Below are 11,066 nucleotides of genomic sequence, written 5' to 3' on the forward strand. Positions count from 1 at the left end.
GGACAATAGTAACGCGGAACAAGGAATCAATATGTGTGTCAAATTTCCCTGCATCATTATGGCAGAGAGGGATAGACCCTCTAACTTTCAGCTGGGCACATAGTGCCCAAAATAAAGGCTATATTTCTCAGTTTCCCTTATAGCCAAGTGTTGACTTCAGGCCAAGTTCTGACCAACGAGATGAGGGCAGACGGTTTCTAGGACGGATGTTTCCATAAAGGGCAGTTGGCATTTATGCCTTGCCTCTTCTTTTTAGTTTTCTTCCAGCCTGACTGGGATGACTGGTGTCCTAGGCATTGCCTTCGGGCCATGACAGCCAGGGCCACATAGGGAGGATGGAAAAATGGTGACGTGGAAGGGGCCTGGCTCCCTGAGGGCACATGGGAGAAAGGCATTGTCCTCGGGACTCTGAAGTAAAACGGAAACGAATCCTATGTTGTGGAAGCCATTGTGAATTTAGGGTTTCTGTTACAGCCAATGCGAAGGTTAACTGATAAAACCATCACGGAGATTCTTCTTTCTTTCCTTTTTTTCTTTTTTCATGGGAGATCGCAGTGCAATTTCTTCTCGGGGTCCTTCAAAGGCAGGCAACAATATTCTCCATTTTCACGTGTGGCTGCTTCTTCGGGTCAACCCAGGATGGATCATAAGATGGGAAATGAACGTGGGCTGGGGACCCTAGGCTTCCGTCTGAAGCCACCTGGGCCACAGGCTCGCCAGCCATTTTCCCCGGCTGGTCGCGCACTTCCTCATCCAGAAAACACCTTCCGGGGTCTCCCACAAACCCGAGAGTTTCTAAGACCAGACACACTCGGCTTCACCCAACCCCCATGCCCACCCCGCCAGGAAAGGAAATTATCATTGGGATGAAGAGTTTTCATCTTACCAGCAGGTTGTGTCTTAGAGCTCTGTAGAGTGCTCTTTTGGAACCTGGTGGCCCATTTCTCCACGGCCCTGAGAACATGAAGGGTAGGGCCCCAAGCAAATTCCAAAAAAAGATATTTAACCAGCTTGCAGTTAAGCTGTTGCGCTGAAGGAGACTTAGGACAAATCAAGAAGTAGAAAATGGCGCGTGTGTGGTGGGACCAGTGCTCAGCTTCCAACCGGAGAGGTGGGGGCAGAAACCCCTCTCCCTCCACCCCTGCCGCCCTGTGCTCCGGTGGGGGAGAATAATCACCTCCATGTAAGGGCTCTTCCTTCCCTCCCACGTCCAGATGTGTGTGAAAGCTACAAACACGAGAGTATCAGTAGGTGTCGAATATTCTACGAGACCGTGGTCCGGCTTTCTTCAGTCTAAATCTGATCTCATTTGAAAACTTGCCGCGTAGGTAAAGAGAGGCCACTTTCTGGATTGGGCCAAATTCTCTCTCTTTTTCTTAAATTTTTACCTACTTATTTAAATACATACATACATACATGCATACAGTGTGGTATTGGTTTCATGAGTAGAACCCAGTGACTTCTCACTTACATCTGACGCCCAGCGCTCAACCCAACAAGTGCCCTCCTTAATGCCTGTCGCCAATCTAGCCCATCCCTGCCCCCAGCGACCCCCAATCTGTTCTCTGTACGTTTGGGCCAAATTCTCTTAAGCAAACTTTATGCAGAAGCCCTGGGAGAGGCACAGGGGAGGAAGGATGCTCTTTTCTAAGGCAAAGGCGCCTCGCCGTTATGTTGGCGCAGTCTTCTGGCTGCGGTGCTGGAGGAGGTCACTGAGAAGATGTGACCTGTGAGCAGCGCCCCAGCACTGGAGGACCCCTCACTCCCTCCCCTGTCCTTGGAATGTGGGTTCCACTTGCCTGTCCTGTTCCCAGAGGCGGCTGCGAGGACACAGCCTGGAGAGAGTGACGTGTTGTTGAGGACACCTGCCCAGCGTATGTGACTGAACACTCAGCCAAGGCTCCTAGAGAGACTTTGGCGGGCGGGTGTGGGATCGACCCATCTTGCCGCCCAACACAAGCCTCACATATAAGCTCTCTTGCTGATTACAACTGCCACCTCCCGACAGGAGGGGCTGCCTTTTTCTCCCCTCTCTGGCTGCCCTAAGCTTCAGGGACGAGGGACCCTCTCAGATTACACCGGGGAGGAGTTTGCAAACCCACACTCAGCAGCTTGGGGTCTGGGCATCCTGTTCCCCCTGGGGAGTCAGCGGTGGAGAAGCAGCTGGGGGGAGCTCTGGTTTTATCCCCCGGGTACGAACATGGGGGTGTTTGGGATGACGTCACAGCTCTCTGAGGAGTTGTGATCTGCTTCAGTCTAGTTCCCTCTTTGGAAAGAGCTGGTGAGACCCTGTACCTTTCAGGTGAATCGTTTCTCTATGAAAATGTCTTTATCACAATCAAAGGTGCTCCCTCAACCTGCCCTGACTAACTGAAGCCCACCCTTCTCGGCCTTTGCATGAGCTCCCTTACCTGCCCAGCCCTCCCCTTGCTTTCATCCTCTGTTAACTCCTCTGTCCCGCAGTCACCGCCTCCAGGAAGCCCTCCCCACTCTCCGCAGAGGTTGGATCCTGCGCCCTGCGCTCTCCTAGTACCCTGGGCAAGGATCAGGCTGTCCCCTCGGGGGAGAAGAAGCTGCTTGACCACATCGGCTCTCTGGGGACCAGCAAAGTGAGCCCATATGCAGCAAACAAATGTTCCTTCCGCTTTGCTCCTTTACGTGGGGCTATTGACATCTTGTTCAGGGCCCGCCCCCTCCAGAAGGGCTCACTCTCCTTGCTAAATTCTCACTGTATCGTGACACGTGGTATCCATTGTGAAACGCAATCATTCATCACCTTGCATTGTTGTTCACTCACTCCCGTGAGTCTTGCCCTTCGTTCCTAGGTCTTTTGTAATCCCTTCAGGTCCTAAGACAATGGATACACACAATATACACACAATGGGCAATCAATGAGTGATTGATGGATAAATACATGAAACCACGGACAGGCTCCTTTAAATTGTGGCCCAGTGAAGACTTACATCATCCCGGGAAGCTTTTAACATATAAAACAAAGAGCCTTTACACAATTGCACCCATTAGATACCAGGAGCTCTTCTAGTATTTTCTATGTGCCTGCGTCTTCCCTCTCAAGAAGCCTGGGGCGCCTGGGTGGCTCAGTCGGTTGAGCATCCGGCTTCGGCTCAGGTCATGATCTTGCAGTCTGTGAGTTCGAGCCCTGCATCAGGCCCTGTGCTGACAGCTCAGAGCCTGGAGCCTGTTTCAGATTCTGTGTCTCCCTAGATAAAATAAAACATTAAAAAAAAAAATCTAAAGAGACCGGTCTGGTGGTGTTGAGCCTGGGCTCTGGAGCCAGGCTGCCTGAATCTGAATGCGGCCTTCCTTCTTTGCCAGCCTTAATCTGTATGTTATGTAGTTTCTTCAGTCGTAAAACGAAGGTAACAATAATAAGACTGTGTTAGGTTCTTCAGAGAAACAGAACCAATAGGATTAGATAGATAGGCAGGTAGATAGCTACAGATAAATAGAAAAGAGGAGCTTTATTACAGGAATTATCACACCATTATGGACACCAAGAAGTCCCATGGTCTGCCACCTGCAGGCTGGAGACCCAGGAAAGCCAGTAGTAGAATTTAGTCCAAGGACTGGGAATCAGGAGGTTGATGGTGTACATCCTGGTCTAGTCTGAAAGCCCAAGAAGTAGGAGGGCCAGTGTCCGAGGGCAGAAGAAGACAGATGTCTCAGCTCAGGCAGAGAGAGCAAGAGAATTTGCCCTTGTGTCCTTCCTCTGCCCTTTTGTTCTATTCAGTGAATTGTCCCCGGTAGATTGGATGACACCCGGCCACACTGATGAGAGCTTTCCTCTTTACTCAGTCTCCGGATTCAAATGCTAGCCCCTTCCAGGGACCCCCTCCCAGACGTGTCCAGAACCACGTTTTACCAACTATCGGGGCATCCCTTAGCCCAATCAGACGCGTCAAATCAACCATGACAAGGACCTACCTCAAGTATGTTGTTAAAAAGGTAACATAAAGTAGAACCCAAACAAACCAGAGATAATCCATATCAAGTACCTGGCAGAGAGTCTGACTTAGAGTCAGTCAAACCCCATTTGATAAATGGAGTTATTACGCATGAGCGTTGCTTCTAGCATCACGCCAGAACGTTTACACGGAGCGAGAGCTCTTGTGGAAGCCGGAGCTCAGCGACCCTGGTCCCCCCCCCCCCATTCCGCTCATGTATGTCCTTGGTGGCGTCACTGTGAGGAAAGGTAGAGCAATGATATTGAGAACCAGGAATCTGAAGACCCTGGTGGCTCGTGTCATTCCATTCCATTCCATTCCATTCCATTCCATTCCATTCCATTCCATTCCTCCGTGTCGTTCCAGGAGGCCACCCTGTACAGGATGCATGCCCTAAATTTCACTAAAGGGGCCTGCCCTCCAAGCACCCTTGCTAGGTGCAATGCCGTGGAGATTATAGGTACGAAAGACTGTTGTCACTTATTAAACCCCCCCCCCCCAAAAGGTGCCCTTAGCTAGCTAGGATACGGATACTACAAACAGCCGGTTTGCTTAAAGGAATCCCCTCATTTGCTTAATAAACTCCTTTCATTACTCAGTGTCGAGGAGAGTATAAGCTGTGATCTACTTTATGTACCTTTTTCTTTTCACCCTTCTTTCCTCCTTTCCTTCCCTCCTTGCTTCCTTCCTTCCTTCTTGCATTTTCCCACCTCCCAGCTCCTCCTTCACGTAAAATAAATGCAGAACAGCCTTTTTTTCCTTTCTTCCCTGGGGCTCAAGGGCTGCAAACTCGCCACGTTGAAATGTAATATTTCTAGAATGAGGTGGAAGGGTACAGTGCCGCAGAAAGAAAAGCTGGCCAAGTTTGTAGGGCGTGTAAGGCTCTTCATTCTACGGGTTTCTTTGCCTGCCTGTCTTCCCGCCTGTCTGAGTGTGTGTCTGTCCGTCTCTTGCCAGCCAACAGCTTGACAGCCATTTTAACTGGCACGACTTCCTCCATGTTCGTATCCCAGCCACGCTGGAGGGAGGAACCTGGGCCAAGGGGGTCGGTCCTGAGGCTTCCCGACAACCTCTGACCTGTGAAAACAGGATCAGTGCCAACCTGACTCTCTGGGCCTGGATGGAGATGGAAGGCAAAGCGAACCATTGCCCGTTGGCAACGGGATGGGAGCGGTGAGACCGTGAACAGTGAAGGACCACAAAAGCCTCAGCCAGCTGACTTGCACGCAGGCCAAAGCTGGGCATCAGGGGCAGGTGCACAAGTCAGGGGTGCAGAGAAGGAAGAAGCGGCATGTAGAGTGTTGACCAGCGAGTCGCTGGGATGGGCGAGCACCAGAATAAAGATCGGCATCCGTCCCGTCAAGGTCAGTGTCTGCAGCATTTTGCCCTGGGGTCCAGGGACCAGCGTCCCCCTTGTCTGATCACTTCATGTGCATCAATGTTCCTGGAGCTAGATTTTAGGGGGAGGGAGGTGTCTTTGTTTGTCTGTTTGTTTGTTTGTTTGTTTATTGCAAATGCGGAAGCGTTTTCTACAACATTTATCTGGCTTCGGGGTTCAAGAAAACCATAGTGTTAGGAGGACTGCAATTGATAAAAATGACACTATCCAGATCGCACATAAAAATTATCTCCACTGGACTCGGTCTTGAGGGGCCAGGGCACTTGCTTGACAATAGGACATCAACAAATGGAAAACTGTGCAGAGGAAGGGAGCCAGTACGGGGAGGGCGTTAGAAAAAAATCTCCTACAGGACCAGAGAGACTGGGGGTTTTATGGCCTGAAAGGTAAAAACAAGGAAGCAGCAGAGATGTTTGCAATACGTGTAGCTTGTGCACACCGCACACGCACCAGATCTGTGCCGTGCTCTCCCAAGGGGACAGCCAGGACGGTACCGAAGTGACAGGAGCTCTCTCTTAGCTCAGGGTTTCCCAAGAGCCGAATGTGCTGCCATAGGGCAGGGGGTCCACGGCCGGTGTGGCTATGCTGTTCAACTAGAGGCTAGTCGGCCTTGTCCTAGGAGATGGGGGTTTAGACCAGAGGACCCCGGACAGTATTGGAGCACTCTATACAACGAGCTTATCCACAGTGACTACTCATGATCTCCAGGCCCTCAACTAAGGCTGCACAAAGAAGCTGAAAACTCAGCAGATGTTAAAATGGGTCCTCCCTCTCATCTCCGGAAGACTTCAAGTTGTCCAGCAAGAAAGGGATCATAAAACGTCCCCAGATTTTCATCTCATCTACATCTGTCCCAAGGCCAAGAAGACCATGCCTCTCTGACAGGAGAAGGCTGTAATGGGACCTCTCCCCCCCCACCCCCCCACCCCCCTGAGCTGAGCCTCTCCGAGGAGTGCCCACTTGTCACCTTTAATGCGGATGGAAAATTCTGGAAAGAAATTTTATTTTCAAAAGCTTAGAGCATGCACTGGTTGGTACCAGACATTTTTTTTCAAGGAGAAAGAAAATTCAACCTCTTACCCCCCCCACCCCCCCCACCCCCCACTGGGGAAGTACAGAGGAACAGACAGGCTGGTTCTGAAAGTGATGACAAGAGACTGCGGCCCGGCTGGCCTTCAGTCCTACCACCTCCCGTGTCCCGGATGCTCACAGAAACCCTACACTTCTGTGGTCCTGCTAGAACAAGCAAAACAAAACTCATTCTCTGTGCATCCTCTTCTCTCCACTCCGGTCACCTCCATACACCATGTAATACTTGGTAAAGGATGGGAGTAGTGGAGAGAGATCCCAGCATGCTGCCCGACTTTCAAGTTAGGAATATGGTGTAACAGAAAGCAGCTTCCGGAACTCCGCCCATCAGGGCCTGGTGACCACGGTGGCAAACAAGGTAACCTGTCCCTGCCACTCCTGGCAGGTGCAAGTGGGCCTTGCTAAAAACAAAACAAAACAAAACAGAACAAAACAAAAAACAAAGAAGCTTTTTCCTTATTGTCTGGCTGTGTCCTCACCCAGAACAAGAATTCCATTCTGGACCCAGTGAAACAGGAAAGTGCCAGAATGACTTTATTCTCTTGTTTTGTATTTTTGTTTTCAATGATTATTTATGTTCGAGAGACAGAGCATGAGTGGGGGGAGGGGCAGAGAGCAAGGGAGACACAGAATCCGAAGCAGGCTCCGGGCTCGAGCTGTCAGCGCAGAGCCCGACGCGGGGCCCGAACTCAGAAACCGTGAGATCGTGACCTGAGCCGAAGTCGGACGCTTAACCCACTGAGCCACCCGGGCGCCCCCAGGATGGCCTTAAGTGAACAAGAGGGATATTTCTGCACATCCCCATTGAGGGGCCTTCCAAGAAAGCAGAACCATTCCAGAGAATGACTTATTTTTCTATCAAACAGGCAGGGGCCATTGTGAAGCGCAGAAGGACACCGTGTGCAGCGCTCAGACTTCCCCGATGGCTGGTTAGGGCGCTCAGCCCAGACCCCTGGTGGGCACCCCCCAGGCGTCACCCACATTCTGCCACCGGGACCGGTGGGGTCCGGCGGCGGGTCCCGGCGCCCTCCCTGGCCTCCCTGGCCTCGGTTGCAGAACGGCGCATATCCCGGCTGCTTTCCACTGCAAACACAGCCTGCCATTGAGCCATTTTCCTCCACACTGCACACGGTTCCTGCTGCCAGGATGAGTCACCATGCAACACATACCCTCAGCCCCCTCCACTCGGTACTTAAAATACTCCAGGGCTGGCTGAGCAGAGCCCTGCTGTGCGGGAGCACGTGTGGCAACGCGGGGATCGGGGGCTCAGCCTTCGGAGCCCTCTGCACAGCCGAGGGCGTTGTGTTTGCCCTCCCCCCCGGGGGGGGGGTTCGAGAGCCCACGGCTTGGGAGGGGGCGTCTGCCTTTCGGGGCTGGCTCGCCCTCATGCAGCCCGGCCCCCGCTCTTTTGCAGGCAGGTGAACCTCCATTGTAGCCTCTCTGATCTTGAGCAGACGTAGCCGATGGCCAGGGGTTGAGCTGGCCTGCCTCTTCTCCCAGCCTACAAACAGGACTGCCCTGTCCTGCGCTCCCGCTGGGGTCCTGTCTGGGCCCCAGGGGAGATTCTATTTCAGTCACAACTGCACCTGGCTGCTTCCTGAGTCAGAACCTGGCATCCTCCCTAACCTCTTGTTCTCTCCGCTGCCGTGCCTCTCTCCTGCCCCTCTGCCCACCCCAATGCCCAGCACCAGCCTCGGGCCCAACTAACCACATCCTCTAGAGCCACTGCTCTTCCCTAGAAAAACAGACGGAAAACTGGTTCTCCTTGCCCTGAGCCTTTCAAGCGAGCTGAGGAGGGGCGCCTGGGTGGCTCTGTCGGTTAAGTGTCCCAACTTCGGCTCAGGTCATGATCTCGCGGTTTGTGAGTTCGAGCCCCGCGTCGGGCTCTGTGCTGACAGCTCGGAGCCTGGAGCCTGCAGCCTGCTTCGGATTCTGTGTCTCCCCCTCTCTCTGCCCCTCCCCTGCTCACGCTCTGCGTCTCTCTGTCCCTCGATAATAAATAAACTCAAGAAAAATTTATCATCAAGTGAGCCGAGGAGTTCCTTCTTCTTCTAGTCTCTGCAGAGAAACATCAGGCTTCCGTAGGCATGCACTGAACAGCTTTCTTAGTTCCCCCTGCCCACACCTCCCACCCCCACCTCCTGCCCAGCCACACACTCCACCTGCCAGAGGCACCCCTCCCTCCAGGGAATGACACCAGGTTCCGCTTTCAGCCTGCTGCTACAGCACCCTTCACAGAAGGGGCCTGGGAACAAAAGCCCAGTCCGGCACAGCCCAGAGGGACACCCTGTGCTCAAATTACTCATTACTTGAGTTAGAGGAGGTCACCGAGCAGGAAGCACATTGGAAAGCAAGGGGAAAGGTGGCATGGAGAGTAGGGAATTAGTCAAGGTGACCTTCTGAGAGAACTCGGCGTCCTGGCAGGGGGTGGATATCAGAGTGGGAAGGTGGCAAAGTCAGAGCAACAGCTTCAAGGTGAGACAAGGTCAAATGGAAACAGCTAATTATAATTAAGCTACCCACTTAATAGCTTTTGCTATGCACCAGGCACCGTGCTTAGCATTTTCCCACAGCTCCCATTTAATCCTTGCAACGATGTGTCACTCCAGTTTTACAACCGAAGGAAGAGTCCTGGAGAGAACGAGGACTTGCCCAAGGTCACACAGCCAGCGAGCACTGAAAACTGAGACTGTGAACGCAGGTCTGTCTTGCCCTTCGCCAGGCCGCTCTTTTGCGGCGACGTGGTACATGGGTGAAACATCTAGATGGTCTGAGTGGCTGAACCTGGTTCTCCTAGGGCTGGGGTCATGGTCTCCAGCTGCACTACCGAGTTTGGGGTGGAAATAACGGAGTTCCCAGGAAGCCTGGCGGAGGCTGGTTGAGAACGGGAGCCCTCACTGGCTGCGCAGGCATGACCCTCAGGACTTGTCAGCGCCTGGGAAGAGCCTACATGCAGAGCGGGAAGCATGAGCAAAGCTGGGGAGCTAAAATTTGAAGAGGGAGTCTCCCCCAGAGGAACACAGTAGGTCAAGGGCAAGAGAGAACGCTCATCCTTGCCAGACGCAGCAATCCGTCTACTTGGCATTTGTCACAGCCCTAGAAAGCTAAGGTAGGGCACCTCCTTTTCAAGAAGAAATGGGGGTTCTAATTAAAAATCTGTCACCGTGAGCCTTTCTTCACATCCTCTGTTTTACCAAATGCTTCTACTGGAGAAGAGAGAGGAAGAGCTAGGGAGTGGGGAGGGGAACCCGTGGTGGAGGATGGGCAGGGTGAGAGGCAGGAGTATGCACAAGGGCAGCACGCCCTCCCTTAACCCCTTCGTCCCTTCCCATGCCACCTCTCCCCTCACTCATTCCCTTTTGCAGATTCTGCCCACAGGTTTTCCTCCCTCTTATGTGCAGCCAACACTCCATAAACAAATGCCCTTCCCGGGGATCTTTCCTGCTGGAAACTCCTCCACGAGGTAACTTCTACTGGGACAGGGACCAGGGACATCGTATCTGCAGGTGTAGCCTCTTGCGCAGTTCTCCCACCGACTTGGGGCTTTTCCAATGTAAACACTGCAGGGGCAAAGCAGGGGGGTGGCTTCCTCTCTCACGGAGCTGTTCTCTGTTCTCCCAGTTGCCCTTGACAGAGCCCTGAATGTAGCAGTCCCTCTGGGGCTGGGGGGCTAGGTGGCTGCTTCTCTTCAGAATTTCAGGGATTTTCAGGTTTTGGCAGATCTTGTAGGTGGGCCTTAAGAAGGATCCGTGGGAGAGAGCTCATTCCGTAGCAGCTCAAGCTTGTCCTTAGACCTGCAAGGTTGACCTTGGAGACAGAAAGGTGGCCCTGACAAGTGTCCCTGTACGGGGTGATGCAGGGCTGTCCCACCCTGTCCAGCATGGGTTTCGTTGCTCTCTGGGGATGGGGCTTCTCCGCAGACACTGCGGAGGCACCCCTGCCGATTTCTGCTGTGTCACTGCCTTGAGAGGGCCGGGTAAGAAGCTGCTCAAGGGTTCAGAGAGAGATGAAACCGAGCAGCTTGGCTTTTCAGCTACAGGAACTAAGGGATTGGAAGACGGACTGCCCCCTCAACGTCCTGCCCTTCGTGCTGGGTCTTCCTAATTCCTTCTGGGTCTTCCTAATTCCTTCTGGCCTCAGGGATTTTACAGCACAAGAGAGTGGTCAGGACGCCCAAGGGGGCACGAAAGCACGTCCGTGAGACTACCAGCCACCTGCTGGGCACGGAAGAGAGTCCTCAACGGTTGGGTCAAGTGCAAATAATCGTCTCCCGGGTCTAGGTTGGTGTGAGGCCGCCGCGAAGTGCGACGGGATTCCGAGGGAAGACGAACTGGGGGCGAGCGGTCCGCCTCCTACCCCTTCCACCCCGCGGATACGGACTGCCGCCCCGGGTGGGTCTGGCAAGTGTCCTGCTTGAGGCGGCTCAGGCCGCCCACAAGAAGCGCAGCAGGCAGTCAGGAGCCAGGGCTTGCGGGTTGGGCTGGCGCTGCAAGGAGAGGGACCGGCCGGAACTGCAACCGCAGTGGCAAGGAGCGCGCAGGGGGCGCCAGGTGCCGGAGCGGAGAGGCGGGGAGGAGCCAGGCAGAGTCCCCGACTCTCGGGCGTCCCCAAGT

Source organism: Neofelis nebulosa, chromosome 15, assembly GCF_028018385.1.
Source record: "Neofelis nebulosa isolate mNeoNeb1 chromosome 15, mNeoNeb1.pri, whole genome shotgun sequence".
Taxonomy (NCBI): Eukaryota; Metazoa; Chordata; class Mammalia; order Carnivora; family Felidae; genus Neofelis; species Neofelis nebulosa.